Source organism: Triturus cristatus, chromosome 4_1 (genome assembly GCF_964204655.1).
Source record: "Triturus cristatus chromosome 4_1, aTriCri1.1, whole genome shotgun sequence".
NCBI lineage: Eukaryota > Metazoa > Chordata > Amphibia > Caudata > Salamandridae > Triturus > Triturus cristatus.
The window spans coordinates 418,840,822-418,858,538 of record NC_140585.1 but is presented as its reverse complement, the minus strand read 5'-3'; positions in this window follow the sequence as shown (position 1 = coordinate 418,858,538).

The following is a 17,717-nucleotide window of genomic DNA, read 5'->3' as shown; positions in this document are numbered from 1 at the left end:
GGGAAGAAAACATAACTTTGTAACCTGTAACATGCACCTTGCATGCAGCTCTTTCACGGCAGTTCACAGCTCACTGTGCTAGATTACATATGTAACTTATGAGCTGCACAGTAACAAAAGAATCTCAGTGACGAAAGTAGTAACCCACTGAGTTCGGCACATAAAACACAAGTTACTTACCTGTACACCGTGGTTCTCCAGTATTGATATCTTTTATAGATTCACATGCTTGTATCTTCCCTGTCGTCATGGTGGAAGTCTCGCGGTAGTTAGAAAAGTAGTACCATAGAAGTACATTAGAAACCACCAAAGGGAAAGGACATTTTTAACATTCGTCAGCATCTTGATGTAGGTCCAAACTTTGACCAATCAGAGACGAGCCCTAGACCTCACCTCCCCAGCAGAGCCACCAGACCTCAGATTTCGCGCACAAGTGTGCTAAGGTTAAGAAGTAGCATGAGGTAAGAAGTGTCAAACCTAGACAGGGAGGAGAGAGGGCCACATGTGAATCTATGAAAGATATCAATACTGGAGAACCACAGTGTACAGGTAAGTAACTTGTTTTCTCTCAAGTATTGAATCTTTCATAGATTCACATGTTCGTATATGAGTAATCAGCAGCTCCATTCCTTAAAAGCTTTGCGTCTAAGCGAAGACCTTCATATGCATTAAGAATGAACACAATTAAACATGCCGATCTATATGAATCACGAAATCCAAGTAAATGACTATAAACATATAAATCTGTGAAAACCAAATAAACAACATAAAATAGAGGTGATAAATATAAATAGATGGTACCTCAAGAGAACAGATGCCTCAGGACCACCTGACCCACTGCAACATCTGCTTTCATTGCCGAATCTAGGCAGTAAAGCTTGGTGAACGTATGCACGTCATACCATGTTGCCGCTCTACAAATGTCTGGAAGCAATAGCCCGGCAAAGAGGGCTTTAGAGTCTGCCATCTTCCTTGTGGAGTGCGCAGACACCTTCGCAGATAGAGGTTTCCAGCTTTTTTATGGCAGAAAACAATTGCAGAGGAGATCCAACGTGCAATACTGCTCCTTGAAAGTGCCTGTCCCTTCCTTGGCAATGTAAAGGAAACAAAGAGCTGATCCGATTTTCTGAAAGTCTGTGTTCTATGGATGTAGAACTTGATGTATCGCTTTACATCCAAAGTACACAATGCTCTTTCAGCAGCGGTTGAAGGATTTCCAAAGTACGTAGAGAGCACTACCGGCTCATTTAAGTGAAAAGAGGTTTGAACTTCAGGAATAAAGCAGGGGGTTGTTTTTAATAATAGTTTGTCTTGCTTGAATTTAAGAAAGAGTGCAGCCACAGTGAAAGCCTGAATCTCGCTGATTCTACTAGCCGATGTGAGGGCCAATAGGAGAGCCGTTTTCCATTAAACATATTTTAAGTCAGCTTTGTGTATCGGCTTGAAAGGCCATTCCATCAATTGGGCTAGGACTGTGATTAACCCCCACGGGACTGCCGGGCACTATAAGGGTGGAAAAACTCATCTTGCTCAACATTGCTTCGGATTAGAGGAAAACGGCGGAAAAGCATAGGCGAACGTCCCCATCCATTGCATTATTGCATAGATTCACATGCTTGTATCTTCCCTGTCGTCATGGTGGAAGTCTCGCGGTAGTTAGAAAAGTAGTACCATAGAAGTACATTAGAAACCACCAAAGGGAAAGGACATTTTTAACATTCGTCAGCATCTTTATGTAGGTCCAAACTTTGACCAATCAGAGACGAGCCCTAGACCTCACCTCCCCAGCAGAGCCACCAGACCTCAGATTTCGCGCACAAGTGCGCTAAGGTTAAGAAGTAGCATGAGGTAAGAAGTGTCAAACCTAGACAGGGAGGAGAGAGGGCCACATGTGAATCTATGAAAGATATCAATACTGGAGAACCACAGTGTACAGGTAAGTAACTTGTTTTCTCTCAAGTATTGAATCTTTCATAGATTCACATGCTTGTATATGAGTAATCAGCAGCTCCATTCCTTAAAAGCTTTGCGTCTAAGCGAAGACCTTCATATGCATTAAGAATGAACACAATTAAACATGTCGATCTATATGAATCACGAAATCCAAGTAAATGACTATAAACATATAAATCTGTGAAAACCAAATAAACAACATAAAATAGAGGTGATAAATATAAATAGATGGTACCTCAAGAGAACAGATGTCTCAGGACCACCTGACCCACTGCAACATCTGCTTTCATTGCCGAATCTAGGCAGTAAAGCTTGGTGAACGTATGCACGTCATACCATGTTGCCGCTCTACAAATGTCTGGAAGCAATAGCCCGGCAAAGAGGGCTTTAGAGTCTGCCATCTTCCTTGTGGAGTGCGCAGACACCTTCGCAGATAGAGGTTTCCAGCTTTTTTATGGCAGAAAACAATTGCAGAGGAGATCCAACGTGCAATACTGCTCCTTGAAAGAGCCTGTCCCTTCCTTGGCAATGTAAAGGAAACAAAGAGCTGATCCGATTTTCTGAAAGTCTGTGTTCTATGGATGTAGAACTTGATGTATCGCTTTACATCCAAAGTACACAATGCTCTTTCAGCAGCGGTTGAAGGATTTCCAAAGTACGTAGAGAGCACTACCGGCTCATTTAAGTGAAAAGAGGTTTGAACTTTAGGAATAAAGCAGGGGGTTGTTTTTAATAATAGTTTGTCTTGCTTGAATTTAAGAAAGAGTGCAGCCACAGTGAAAGCCTGAATCTCGCTGATTCTACTAGCCGATGTGAGGGCCAATAGGAGAGCCGTTTTCCATTAAACATATTTTAAGTCAGCTTTGTGTATCGGCTTGAAAGGCCATTCCATCAATTGGGCTAGGACTGTGATTAACCCCTATGGGACTGCCGGGCACTATAAGGGTGGAAAAACTCATCTTGCTCAACATTGCTTCGGATTAGAGGAAAACGGCGGAAAAGCATAGGCGAACGTCCCCGTCCATTGCATCTGCAGAGCGTTTCCCCAAGAGTTTGCCTGAGGAAACCTGCTGGCAAACCTTTCCACTTCTTGTTGCTTGCTGTTGCAAAGAGATCCAGTTTTGGAGTACCCCACAGTTTGAAGACTTGTCGCAGCTGTTCTCAATCTAATTCCCATTCGTGACATTGGGAATTGGTTCTGGTTAGAAAATCCGCCCAATTGTTTTCCACGCCCGGAACATGCTCTATTTGCAATGTTATTTTGTGCTGAATTGGTCACTTCCAAATTTCCTGGGCCTGTTCTGACAATGTGAGTGACCTAGTGCCCCCTTGTTTGGGCAAATAGAACAGCGTTGTGGTATTGTCTGTTCTTACCAGAACAGAGGATCCCTGGATTCTTGGGAGAAATGCCTGCAGTCCCAGAAAAACTAAATTCCAAGAGATTGATGTACAATAGTGTTTCTTAAACGGACCATTTTCCGTGGATTTGCAATTCCTGGAGTTGTGCTCCCCAACCGTCCATTGATGCATCCGTGTTCATAATGTAACAAGGCGGTGTTGCTTGAAACAAGAGGCCTGAAGAAATATTGCTTTCTTTCTCCCACCATGACAGAGCCTGCTTTATTGTCTGAGAGAGAGAGAGATGATGTCCTCAAATGAGTCCTGCACCTGAATCCACTCCATGTCTAACTGCTCTTGGAGAAGCCACATGTGCAGCCGATAATTCAGAATCAACGGGATGCATGATGACAGCATCCCCAGAAAATACTTGAACACTCTTACAGAAGTGAACTCTCTTTCGCATAGAAGGGTTGCTAAGCGCCTTATCTTGAGCTTCGTTCTGAAGTAGGAAGCGCCTTCGCCAAGTGGTGTTTACTAATGCCCCGAGAAAGATACACTTCTGACTTGGAATCAAGTGCGACTTCTCTACGTTGAGTTGCAATCCTAGAGACTTCAAAAGCCGTTGACAAGCCTGTGTAAATTTTCTTGTAGAGTGGAACGTGGTCCCTTTTACCAGCCAATTGTCCAGGCAGAGATAAACCTGGTGTCCCTGCCTCCTCAGAAAATCCACTATTGGGGCCATACATTTCGTGAAAACTCTGGGAGCTGAGCGAAAGCCAAAGGGTAAAACCTTGAACTGGTAGTGATCCTCGAGCCTCAGAAATTGATGATGCTTCGCATGAATGGAGATGTGAAAATATGAGTCCAAGGGATTGAGGGACGCTAGACAATCTCCCTTGCTTACTAAAAAGAGAATCTCTAGCAGGGACAACATTCTGAATGATTGTTTCTTGATGTATTTGTTCAGCTGTCTGAGGTCCATGACCTGTCTCCATTTCCCGCACTTTTTATTTATGAGGAAGAAATTGGAATACAAGCCCTTCCCTCGTTGACTGGAAGGCACCTTTTCTATCGCCCCTTTCTTTAGCAAGGTATAGAGAGAAGAGAAGATGATGATGCATTTTCTTTGGGGGCGGATTTCGAGGAGGCTTGTGGACACATTCTAGGGTGTGGCCTCGTGGGATGATGTCCAGTACCCATTTGTCCTTTGTAATGGCTTGCCATTGGCTTAGAAATGGAGAGAGCTGATTGGACTGCAGAGGTTGAAGTCGAGATGAGGTGGCTGTTGGGAGACAAACGTCACTGTCGTCTAGAGGAATCCTGTGATTTTCCTCATCCCTCAGGCTTGCGTCTAGCTGATTTCTGATTGTATGGCACATTGGAAGCACAAATCTGCTGTGGTTGCTGTCCTCCATATTGTGGTCTGTAATTTTGTTGGGTATATGGCTGGAATCCGTATGACTGATAGGACGATCTTTGTTGAAACTGACCTCGTCCTCTACCTCCACAAAAGGACTGAAAGCTCTTTTGTTGCAACATGCCTAAGGAACGTGCGGTTTCAGTATCCTTTTAGATACCCTGTAGCTCTTCATCCACGTGCTTCCCAAACAGATTTTCCTCATCGAAGGACATGTCCAAAACCTTTGATTGAACTTCAGGGCAGAAGGACGTCGCCCTAAGCCAGCCCTGTCTACGAAGAACAGTGGCACCTGCCATTTGCCTGAAAGCAAATCCATTGCTGAGTCAGTCACTTCCGAAGAAGCCCTAGCACCTTCCTGCAGGAGGTCTTTCGCTTCGTCCTTTTATCTTCGGGAAGGTGTTCGAGAAGAGGAGCAAGACATGACCATAACTGACGGTCGCACTTCCCCAAAATCGCGAAGGCGTTAGAGGCCTTGATAGATGTAGCGGCCATAGTAGTGAAGCGTCTTCTGATGCTGTCAAGTCGTTTGCCTTCCCTGTCTGGAGGCACCGAGCACAGAGATTACGGATTCCTGGAGCGCCTCTGCGCAGCTTGCATTAATACCGAATCCAGACGAGTATGACCAATTAAACACGCCGGAGCAGAATCAGGTGCTTTATATTTTTTTGTCCATCCTCTGTAATACAGCAGGAACTGAGGCTGGATTCTTCACAATCTTCAAACCTTCATTCCAAATATAATCCACAATAGGTATGGATCGAATCGATTTTTTAGCCGCATCCTTAAAATCATAAATGAAGCATTCGGTTTGTATCACAGGCAAAGACAAATCGAATCTTCTAGGGGCTCTTTCAAGTAATTCGTGGAAGCCCCCAATATCCCCTGGAAAAGTTGCTGGAGGAGGGGAAGGCGACGGCAAAGATTTAGCAAAATAATCATCCCATTCCTGACCAACTAGGTCTGGATCCTGAATGAGCTCACCCTCCTCGGGCTGATCGTCTGCTTCACTCTCGATGTAATCATCTTGAATTGTAATGCATCGAGGAGCCTGTCTCTCTACCTGTGCAACAGGCGGTGTAGCAACCACTGGTGGTGGCTGAGTAATTTGAATACCTGGACCGCCGGGCGTCAACGGAACTGGAGCGTGATTTTTTATATTAGTCATGAAGCATGTGCCTAAGGTTGATGACCAGGGAGAATGGCACCAGCATGGAATCTCTTTGAACTTCCTGAGGCTATTTGTAAGTTTCATAAGGATAGTTCTCTTGGAAAGAGTCGTATCGTTGGGCCTGCGAGTGACCCGTGAAGAAGTAATCCCCTTCCATATACTCTGACGTGTCCTGCCCCTGTGTCTCCTCCTCCTCATCAGTGTCCTGGCATTTAATTCCAAGCTGCGAGGGGCTGGAAGCGGGACCAAACAGACTTTTATCCCCTGATACCTCCGTATCAAGAAGGTGAGAGGGAGGAAAAGGTGAAATCTTGGATAAAGATGACAAAGCTGGAGAACTTGGGACAAACTGGAGATCTTTAAAGTCCTGTTATTGATCTTTCGACGATGGCGTCGTCGACAACAGAAGACGCCTAAAAGTGATCATTATCGATATTAGCAGAGAGGGTGTCTTAAACACTGTTCTCGACAGAGTGTCAGCTGATGGGGTCGTAGACGCCATTATCGACAGTGTTCCCATCGACGGAGTCGTAGACATATTCGTCAACGCAGTGTTCGTCGTTGTCGTCATTGGAGCCGCCGAAGAGAAAATAGTCGTCACCGTATTCGTCGACGATGCTATCACCACTGCCATCGATGATGCAGTAGTCGCCACAGAAGTCAGGGATTTGGTAGAGGTCCTAGACGACGGGTCCGTCAACGGTGCTTTTTTCATCAACAAAGCCTGTTTCAGAGGTGTGACAGGCAGAGAAGTAGTATCAAATTTTTTCAGGCCCGAATCTTTTTGCTTAAAGACTGCTGTATTGGCAGTGGAGGATTTTTCTGCCTTCAATCCCTTAGAATCAGCCTTTAATGAGGTAGAGCCCTCATTTTTATGCTTCCTCCCGGCTGAGGATGGCCCAAGAGTCTCTTCAACATCAGATCCAGAGTCCGATTGAGATTTTTTCTTCTGGAGCCTTAATAATAATCTTGCCTCTCTATCCTTCAGAGTTTTGTCTGAAAAGGTTCTGCAGTATTTACAGCCCTTGGCTGTATGTTTGGGGTAAAGGCAATAAATACAGTCCTTGTGGGGATCTTCAGAAAAGAGCCTTGCTTTCCCACAAGATCGGCAGGGTCTAAAAAGCCTCTTCATCGAACCCTCTGACATTTTTTAAGCAAAGAAGGTAGAAAGGCAGTACCTTGAGGTGAATTCTAGAAGTGTCAAAAGTGCACTCACTGACAAACTCAAGAACTCAAGAAGACTCCCTTACACACGACGTGAGGTTAGAAATCTGAGGTCTGGTGGCTCTGCTGGGGAGTTGAAGTCTAGGGCTCGTCTTTTATTGGTCAAAGTTTGGACCTACATAAAGATGCTGACGAATGTTTTTCCTTTCCCTTTGGTGGTTTCTAATGTACTTCTATGGTACTACTTTTCTAACTACCGCGAGACTTCCACCATTACGACGGGGAAGATAAAAGCATGTGAATCTATGAAAGATTCAATACTGGAGAAAATACTATTCTTTGATATGCAAGGTACACATTCTTTGCAGCAGGCATACTTAACCCTCTGTGCTACCTTAGATGATTCAAAACTCCCATCTCGCTCCAGCAGGTACATTAGTCAGCAGGCACTGGTGAACCACACCTAAAAATAAGTGAGGCTTCTTTCATAGTTGCCTGAAAACTGCTGGATATTCAAGGAACTTTGCAGTGTCATCCCTCAGTAACAAACATCCTCTCCCCTTTCCTGCCCCCCAGAAGAACGCCCGGTGCCCGGTCTGGCCGGTGCGGCCTTGCTGCCACCCTCCATTGGTGCCCCTCATCATTACATAGACCTTCTCTCATGCGAATTTAATTTCTTTTTTAGTTCTACTCATCCCAAGTATGTAGGGCAGGGTGTCGGAGTGCATTACATTATACACATGTTATATAGAGACAATGAATCATATAAATATGAAAGCCAATGTATAGGAAATGTTACTTAAGATAATGGGGGCTACAAGGTGTAGTCATTCTTTAATCCATCATTCAGTCTTTCACCATTCATTCTGTCCTTGAATCTCTGTGCCCAGACATATCCAAACATATTCAACCATTTAAAAAACTATCCATCAGGTATCCTACCATCCATCATTCCAATCATCTATCCCTTCATCCACCCTTTCACTCATCCATCCAGTATCCATCCATCCACCCTTTCATCCTATCCATCCGTACACTCATCCATGCACTCTTCTAGCCATCCATCCATTCACTCATCCATCCAGTCATTTACCCTTTCATCCATCCAGCCATCCTTTCACTTAATCATCCATCCACCCAGTCACTCATCCTTCCACCCAGTCACCATTTCAGTCAGCCATCCATCCTCCCTCTCTCTCTCTCTCTTCATCTCCCTTTCACTCAGCCATCCATCCTTCCATCCACCCATCTACTCATCCACTCATGAATCCATCCATTGATCCCATCAGTCATCCATCCATCCTTTCTCTCATCCATTCACCCTGTCACTCCTTCACTCATCTATCCATCCTTTTGTCCATCTACCCTCTCTTTCACTCTGATCCATTCTTACATCCACCCTTTCACTTATCAATTCATCAATCCATCCTTTCACTCATCCATCCACCCATTCACTCGCCCATCATCCACCCTTTCACTCATCCATCCATCCTTTCACTCATCCATCCATCCTTTCACCCATCCATCCAACCTTTTACCCATCAATCTACCCTTCCACCCATAGATTCATCTATTTACCTTTTCTTTTATCCATCCTTCCACTCATCCATCCATCCTTTCTCTCATTATCAATCCATTCACCCTTTCATTCATCCTTTCACTAATCCATCCACCTATCCCTTCACTTACTCACTCACCTACCTTTTCACATTAATTATGAGCAGAGCCTTTGTCTGCAGAGTTGCAGACAGACCATATCCATCAAGAACTCCACCCGCGCTGTAGCTCTTAAAGCAAGGGGGGGGGAATGGGGGGAGGGTTTACTATGCCCCTGCACATAGGCAATGTGAAAAAGTGGAAGTCATGAGTCATGCATGATAGGGACAGGACGTGAGGTGACTGTGACATGGTGTTGTTCCCAGGGCTTTAAGTGGGATGAAAAAACTGGGGGGTCTCTCCATAAAGGGTGTTCGATGTAATTAAGGGTGTGGCTTACACCTCAGCTAAAAATCTGTGCTAAGCATAGTGTGCCGTCCAACTGGTATTTTGCTGCTTCTGTCACTGCATACAGATTTATAATACAACAAGTAACGTTACAACAAGCCAAAACTATTGGCCTCATCAATGTTTGTTAGTTGCATAAAAAAAAATCTGCAACCATGGCTTCGTTGAATATTGAAAATGCATCAGTTCTAAAATGAGATTGTGAAAGAACTATAACCCCTTATTTTTAACTTGTTTCACCGCCTTCTTTTCATAAACTGGATTCTCACGTAGCATCTGACAGAATGCCTTGCCCTAGAACGAGGCAGGAGGAGGCCCACCACATGCTGTAACAGCCCGGATTGGTCCATTGTCATTCTTTATGTGACAATCAGCTGGCATACAGAATGACAATGGACAGGGTGGGGCTGCTCTTGTGCTCTGAGGATGAGTTAGAGGGGGGCCCATCAGGGAGCTGAGGCGTTTTGCAGGGGTGACAGTGATGAGAAGGTACTCGCGCTTTGCATCGCGCTATGCGCCTCAATACCGCGCTATCATTTTTAAAGCTACCCTTATAACTATTTGTGTTCTTCTTAGTTGTATTTTGCCCTGATTTTAATAGGATTTATTGTAACCCCCTCACCTGCACTCTAATCGGCTCCTTCACCGCTGTTTTGGCGGGTCCGGTCTCTGGGGTGGGATTGGCTTTGGGCGCCATCTTGGATTGGTGATCACTCTGGGTGGGTGTTGCTGACGAGCGGTCTAGCGCTCCGGCTGAGTGGAGGGACGCCTATCTAAGGCGACCTGCCCTGTGGACTGCCTTGAGAAGGTACTCGCGCTTTGCATCGCGCTATGCGCCTCAATACCGCGCTATCATTTTTAAAGCTACCCTTATAACTATTTGTGTTCTTCTTAGTTGTATTTTGCCCTGATTTTAATAGGATTTATTGTAACCCCCTCACCTGCACTCTAATCGGTTCCTTCACCGCTGTTTTGGCGGGTCCGGTGTCTGGGGTGGGATTGGCTTTGGGCGCCATCTTGGAGTGGTGGTCACTCTGGGTGGGTGTTGCTGACGAGCGGTCTAGCGCTCCGGCTGAGTGGAGGGACGCCTATTTAAAGCTCCCTCCAACGCGCAGCGGGTATGTGCAGTGGGCGTGCCTTCGCTGTGCCTGAGTCGTACCAGAGTCCTGCCCGTCTGCGCCCGTCCGCGCTAAGGAAGTGCGGCTCGCGGCAGAGCTCTGGACCTGGCCATCATGACTATACCTTTGAGAACTTATAGTAGGGCTGATCTACTGGCCCTTCGGGACCGATGTACACGCTGCGAGTTTTCGCCTGTAGTCCCGCTGTGTGGCCCATATCATTGTAGGTGTGGTGCTTGGTCATTGGAATCCCCCTCTCTTATACGCCCCTTGGGGCCTGTTATAAAGAGGGTAGGACAACGGGACCTGAGTATCTGGAGCTTAAACGTCAGATCTGTGGTAAAGCACCATCAGGAGGTTTACGACCTTCTTATTGATGGTTCGCCGGATGTGCTCTTTCTGACGGAAACGTGGCTCCAGGACTCTGACTCCTCGATAATTAACCTAGCCTTTCCCCCAGAGTATGCTATTTTCACTTTAAATCGGACGACTAGGGGTGGAGGTATTGCGATGGCCACCAAACGGTGTTATCCCTGCGAGTGGAAAGCCGCTGAACTTTTGGGGTGTGAGGGTGCCCTATTTAAAATAGCGTTTAGTCACCAGTTTACCTTCTCTGGGCTATTAATTTACCGGCCTCCGGGCTGTGACTCTGTTTTTAGGGCTGCTCTTCCTGAGTATATTAGCATAGAGGCACTAGGATGTGCAAATTTTAATGTTGTGGGAGATCTTAATCTCCATTTGGACTGCCCTTCTTTACCCTCTATTAGGAGCTTTCTGGCGGATCTTGAGGCTCTACAGCTCTCGCAGATGATTACTTTCCCCACACATAAAGGTGGTCATATTCTCGACCCGTTCTTCACAAATCTAGAAGGATTCAGAGTTCTTGGTTCCTCCCAGTTGGTTTGGACAGACCACATGCTGGTGAAAACGGCATGCTCTTTGTCTGACTCTCCTTTTCTATCTCAGGATAGACTTGTTCTTAAACGACTCTGGAACAAATTAAGACTGGAGGACTTTTACCATCAGCTCGAGAAGGTTCCTTTAGGTCCGCTCACCGAGGTTGATTGTGGATACGACTGCTTCTGTGAGTGGATATCTGGTGCCCTCGACTCTCTGATTCCTATGTGTTGGTCCAAGTGTCACCAGAAGGAGCCGAGCCCTTGGTATGACACTTCCTTGGCATCTCTTAAGAGGGCCTGTAGACAGGCCGAAAGATTATGGAGGAAGTCGTACGACCCAGATCTGAAAATATGTTATCTGGCCAAGGTCAAGATTTATCACAGGGCAGTGTGTCAAACTCGTGCTTCCTTTTATGCTCAACAGTTTCAGAACTCTGCCAATCCATCGAAACTTATTTTTAAAGTATTAAAGGACTTGATGGCGAAGAGAGCAACTGCAGTGGAAATATGCTCGGACTCACATTGTGAGGGTTTGGCCTCTTTCTTCCATGAAAAAGTGCAAGCCATCTATCGCACTTTCCCAACGGGTTCCCTGATGCTAGAGCAGGTTGGTCGCACCTTAGGTGAGGGGGAATGTCTTTCCATCTTACCCCCCTTATCTCTGGAGGTGTTTGACTTTCTCAGCGCCAAAATCAAGTCTGGATCTCCGGCAGACCCGCTGAAACCGGCCCAACTCAAGACCCTGGCACCGGTTTGCCGTACCCCAGTGCTGTCTTTGATCAACCTGTCTCTCTCTTCTGGAGTGGTTCCCGTTAGATGGAAGCAGGCAGTAGTCACGCCAATTCTGAAGAAGGCGACCCTTAACCCCCTTACACCTGAAAGCTACTGCCCTATCTCCCTTCTCCCTTGGGCCACGAAAATAGCGGAGGCCCATGTGAATGCCACTCTTACAGACCATCTTGGTAGGCTTAACATTCTCGACCCTACCCAGAACGGGTTCCGTGCGGGTCACAGCACGGAGACGGCCCTTCTCTCGATGGTCGAGCATCTGCGTTCCGTGCTGGATTCCGGTCGGACGGCGGCACTACTGTTATTAGATCTTAGTGCCGCCTTCGACACGGTCTCGCACGGGATTCTGATTCGGCGTCTTGAGGAGGTGGGCGTTTCTGGCTCCGCCTTGCACTGGTTTTGTTCCTTCCTTACGGATAGGTCATTCCAGGTGGCGATCCCGCCCGGTAAGTCGTCATCCTACCCGCTAGACCAGGGAGTCCCACAGGGGTCTTCACTGAGTCCCACCCTTTTCAATCTGTATGTGAGACCGTTGGCTGCGGTCATCAAGCGGTGGGGCCTGACCATGGTCTCTTACGCATATGACACGCAGCTGGCGGTCACACTGAATGGGGACCCAGACCTGGAGGCTCCCAGGTTCTGTGATGGTCTGCGGGAAGTGGCTAACTGGATAAATTCCAACTGTCTCCAGTTAAACACCAAGAAGACGGAGATTATGGTGGTTGGTAAACAGGTGGCTTTGTGGGATGACAAATGGTGGCCTTCGGAGTTGGGTGTGACTCCCCTCCCAGCGGCAGAGATAAAAAACTTGGGGGTGTGGTTTGATCCTTCTCTGAGTTTCATCTGTCATACCAAGAAGGTGGCGGCTTCTTGTTATGGCATCATCAGAGGACTTCGACCCATCCTCAAGTTCTTTGATGCACTCCTCGGCACTCCTCAGCTTAAATTTGACTCAGCACGTCACCACCCCCACTCACACCGGGGGCCACATCCTGGATCACATCTGGACGCAGGGGGTATCGCTCTCCTGTCCGATCATTTCCCCATGCGTCTGGTCAGATCACTCGTTGATCGAGTCCTCCATCTCTGTGAAGGGACTGGTTAGACTCCCGCCTTTGGAGGGTGGGGTCGCTAGGAAATGGAATGCTCTTGATCTCCCTGCCTTCCTCTCTCTTCTCGCAGAGACCCAACCCCCACCTAGTAACAGCCCAGGCGTCAATGCTTTGGATGCAAATATCACCCACTGGCTCACGACGGCTAGCGACCAATTTGCCCCCCTATCCCGGTTCCCTCGCTCCCGACACAGTAAATCTCATAAATGGTTTAACTAAGCTTTGAAATCTCAACATCTTGAGCTACACCAAGTGGAGCGTAGGTGGAGGCATAATTACCTTAGCACCGACAGGGAGGCGTACGTGCTTGCACGTAAAGAATACAAAAAAGCCATTACCACCACTAAGGCCGCCTTTGTCTCCAAGAGAATACTAACTGCCCCTAATAAATCCAAAGAGATATTTAAGGTTCTTGCTGAATTAACATCAGACGCCAGGACACTCCCCAACCAGGCCCCCTCCTCCGAGTCATGCAATGCCTTGAACTCTTTCTTCATCGATAAGATTTCGGTAATTAAAAATTCCATTCCTCATTCTCCCCCTCTGGCTACTGTTGTAGTCTCTTCTATTAACACCTCTACCTTGACTTGCTTCCCGACCCTTGACTCCGACTCCCTAGCCGAATTGGCTACGCGAGTGAAATCTGGCTCCCCCAAAGATTGTTGCCCTCCTTCAGTGTTTCGTGAGATCTGCCATACTTTCCCGCACAGTGTTTTACCCCTACTTAATGCCTCTCTCAGCTCTGGAACAGTCCCCAGGTCGTTCAAGGAGGCCATCCTGGTGCCTTTGCTGAAAAAGCCTGGCGCGGACCCTGCGGTCCTCGCCAATTATCGGCCCATCTCCCTCCTACCTTACCTGTCTAAAGTCTTAGAGGCACATGTCACTGCTTGCCTCTCGCAATTCATTGAGGAATCCAACTTCTTAGAACTAAATCAAGCCGGCTTTAGACCAGCCCATTCCACCGAGGCTGTTATCCTCGCCGTGCTGGACAACCTCAGAAGCAATGCTGACAGAGGACTCTCCCAGGCACTGGTCCTACTGGATTTGTCGGCAGCATTCGACACGGTGGATCATGCCATCTTACTCCACCGTGTCGAGTCAGCTGGAATCCGTGGGCTCGCTCTGACCTGAGTTAGATCTTTTCTCGAGGGAAGATCCCAAGCTGTCAGCCTGAGCCCTTTCAGAGCTCCCAGCGCCCCGTCGCTCTGTGGCGTCCCCCAAGGATCATCTTTGTCCCCCCTTCTTTTTAATTTGTATCTCCAACCCCTTATTCACTCCTTGGGTAGGTGGGACGTCACCGTGTTCAACTACGCGGACGACCTACAAATTATTTTTCCCCTCACTTCCCCTGACGCCATCACCAACTTCCAGGCGGTCATGATACACATCCAGCACTGGATGAATCAAAACCAACTGAAGCTCAACCCTGGGAAAACTGAGCTCCTCCTTCCCGGGAGGAGCGCTTCCCACTGGGGCCCCCAGTATTGGCCCTCTGAGCTTGGCCCTCCGCCTCTCCCAGCTGGTTGTGTAAAGAGTCTCGGGGTCATCATTGACTCTGAGCTCAATCTCAAGGCCCAGGTGAGCGCTGTAACATCCGCCTGTATGTTCCAGCTTTACAGGATACGGAAAGTCGCCCACCTTCTGACCCCGGAAGCCTTGCTACAGGTCATTATAGCATTGGTGATGTCCCGTTTGGACTTCTCCAATTCCCTGTACCATAGCCTCCCAAAATCCCTGCTATCCAGGCTACAGATCATTCAAAACCAGGCCGCAAGACTTGCCTTTAAAATCCCAAGATGGCAGCCGGCCAGACCCCTACTCCAACAATTACACTGGCTGCCCATCAGTGAAAGAATAGCCTTCAAGGTCTGCTGCCTGGTCTTTAAAGCCCGGACTGGCCCCTCCCCGGCTTTCGTGAAGTCCCTGGTCACCCCCTACTGTCCCTCCCGTACTTTGAGGTCCACTAACCTCCTGCTTCTGGTCATCCCTCGTTTTAAACTCTCCAGACTAGGCGGCCGCAGCTTCATCCACCTGGCTCCCAAACTGTGGAATTCTCTTCCACTCTCCCTCAAGACTGAGCCCTCTCTTCTGTCCTTTAGGAAATCCTTGAAAACTCTGCTCTTTTCACACCCCCGCTAAATCCCTCCTGCACAATCTCGGTGGTCTATCAGCGCCAGGAAACTCATGGTGACAGTGCGCTTAACAAATCTCCCTTAACATTAACATTAACACCCACAAGACAGCTGGTGGTCCAAGCATCAGTGCTGTCCAGGCTGGACTATGCCAGCTCCCTACTGGCGGGGATAAACCAGTCAGAACTTCTGCGGCTCCAGTGGGTTCAAAACGCTGCTGCCCGACTGATGACAGGTCTGCCTAGGCGATGCTCAGTGTCCAATACTCTGCGCTCTCTCCACTGGCTCCCTGTGCAGCAGAGGATTAGATTTAAGGTTCTCTGCTTTGCATTTAAAATCCTAAAGGGTACTCCCCCACAAATCTTGGAGAAATTGCTGATCCCCTATGTCCCCTCTCGCACTCTTAGATCGTTAGGCCAGAACTTAGCAGTGGTCCCGCGTTTTAAGTTGAGCAGAATTGGTGGCCGCTCCTTTCGAGTCCTGGCAGCGAGTTGGTGGAATTCTCTTCCTCCACAAATTCGGGCCATCGATGAGCTCCTTCAGTTTAGACGGGCTATCAAGACCTTTTTATTTGTTTAGTTCATCTGTTGTGTCTCGTCTCCTTTTGTCCGCTTTTAGTGCTGTGTTGTGTTCACCTTCTCAAAGCGCCAGGACGCCCCTTTGCTGAGGCAGCTGTGCGCGGTATAAATAAAAATAACATAACATAACATAACATAACATGCTCCCTTTAAACTCCAAAAATACGGACAAAAGGCGTCTGTAAAAGGGATCATCAGTGACAACGGACATGAGATCCAACTTACGGACGGTCTGTAAAATGTACGGACGGTTGGTCACCCTAAAGTGAGCACAAACACACTGTGGTCTCAAGGGGGAGACAAAAGCATGTACCAAAGAGATGGAATGCGAACTGTGACCAAAGTCGGGCTTGGACCGGAAGACTCAGAAGGGCTGGGGACATAAGGAACCATCCGAGGTAAGTAACCAGGAACCCCACAGAGGCTATGTGTAGAGTGGAAACATAGCTGGGTGCTTAACGCCAGTCATAGGGAAAGTTTTGGTTGCAGTTTGCAAGAAGGACCCTTCCCAGTGGACCCAGAAGAAACCCCGTGAAAGACAGAAGGTTGGAGAGTCAGCCCACCCGTGGATACCCCAGGAACCAGGATACCTACACCAGGGAAGCCAGGAGCATATGTGCGATGTAACATTGGAAACTGCCGTAGAACACAATGGAAGACTTCAGGAAAGATGCCGCTGGTGAAGAAGGTGAAAGAGTCTGATGGAATCCAAGGGTGGATTCTTGAAGAGAAGAACCTGCAAGCAGAGGCGACAGAGTCCATGCCACTTGTAGGTGACCAAAAGGCACGAAAGAGCAATGACCACCGATAATGGAAGATGCAGGAGTGTTGACTGTGACATTGCCACTGCAGATGTGCGGACCAGGCGATGCAGTGGAAGACTAGGAGCCGTTCATGAGCTGTCCCACATTGGAAGTCGAGAGCCAGGGGGTCAGTGTCCGGCGGGAGCACCTACAAGCCTTGGCAGCAGCAACAGACATGGTAAACAAAAAAAGAGCAACATTGGGACCAGCAATGTCCAAGGCACTCATTTGACTGAAGCACTTTGTGTCTTAATAACTGAGTCATGTAAAGTCAGAGTTGGTCCCGAGCAAGCAGGGGAGCCCACTGAAGTCAAAGAAGACTCTAAAGAGGACCTACAGGCCGAAGGCATGGGAGTTGCAAGAGGACCTTGAGCAACTCACCAAACATGCAGCCCCACGGTCCAGAGGATGCAGTGGGGAAGAAGATTGTGACAAGAAGAGATGCTGGAGGCTGGAGCTTCTTGTAGCCCGAAGATCTCTGCAGTACAGAGCCAACAAGCCTTGGCAACGGCAAATCAATGCGGTGCACATGGGTTCTGTTCCAGCGGTTCTGACGAGGGATACTGACCTCAAACTTGCTGAGATGACAGGTCAGACCTCGAGGGAGTTGCAGAACCACCACCTATGTTGCTGAGCCTTTCGATGTCCAAGGGACATCAGGAGCAGCAGAATAGTCAGGGAGATTACTTTGGTGTCCTTGATTCCCACAGGCCTGGAGAAGAACCTGGAAGAAGCACATGCACAGACAACAAAAAAGACTTGCAGAACAGCGAGACCAGGAGAAGCAGGAGCCCTCCTTTGTGCAGTCTTGGTTCCAGGTGTAGTCCAGCAAAGTCCAGGTGCCCAGACGGTCAAAGTTGAAGGTTTGAATCTTGTCCCACGACGAATCTGAAGAGCCACCCACAGGTAAGCCCTTGAGTACCCAAGGGAAAGGTTTGGAACGATTCAAGGGTCCCTCCTAGAGTGGGGGCTGGACAGAGGGGAGGATATTCCCATGTCCTCTGTCCAGTTTAGCGCCGAGCATGAGCCAATGGCACCCTGAACTGGCTCAAACTGGAGTATGCAAGAATGGCACCACATGTGCCCTTCAAAGCAGTCTCGTGGCGCTGGCAAGTGCTCCCACCTCAGCCCAATACAGTAAGTCCTGTCTGGGAGGTGGTCACACCTCCCTCCGACAGGAAACTTATTGTTCTACCTTCCCCTGCTCAAGCTCAGCTCAGCAGCAGGAAGGCAGAA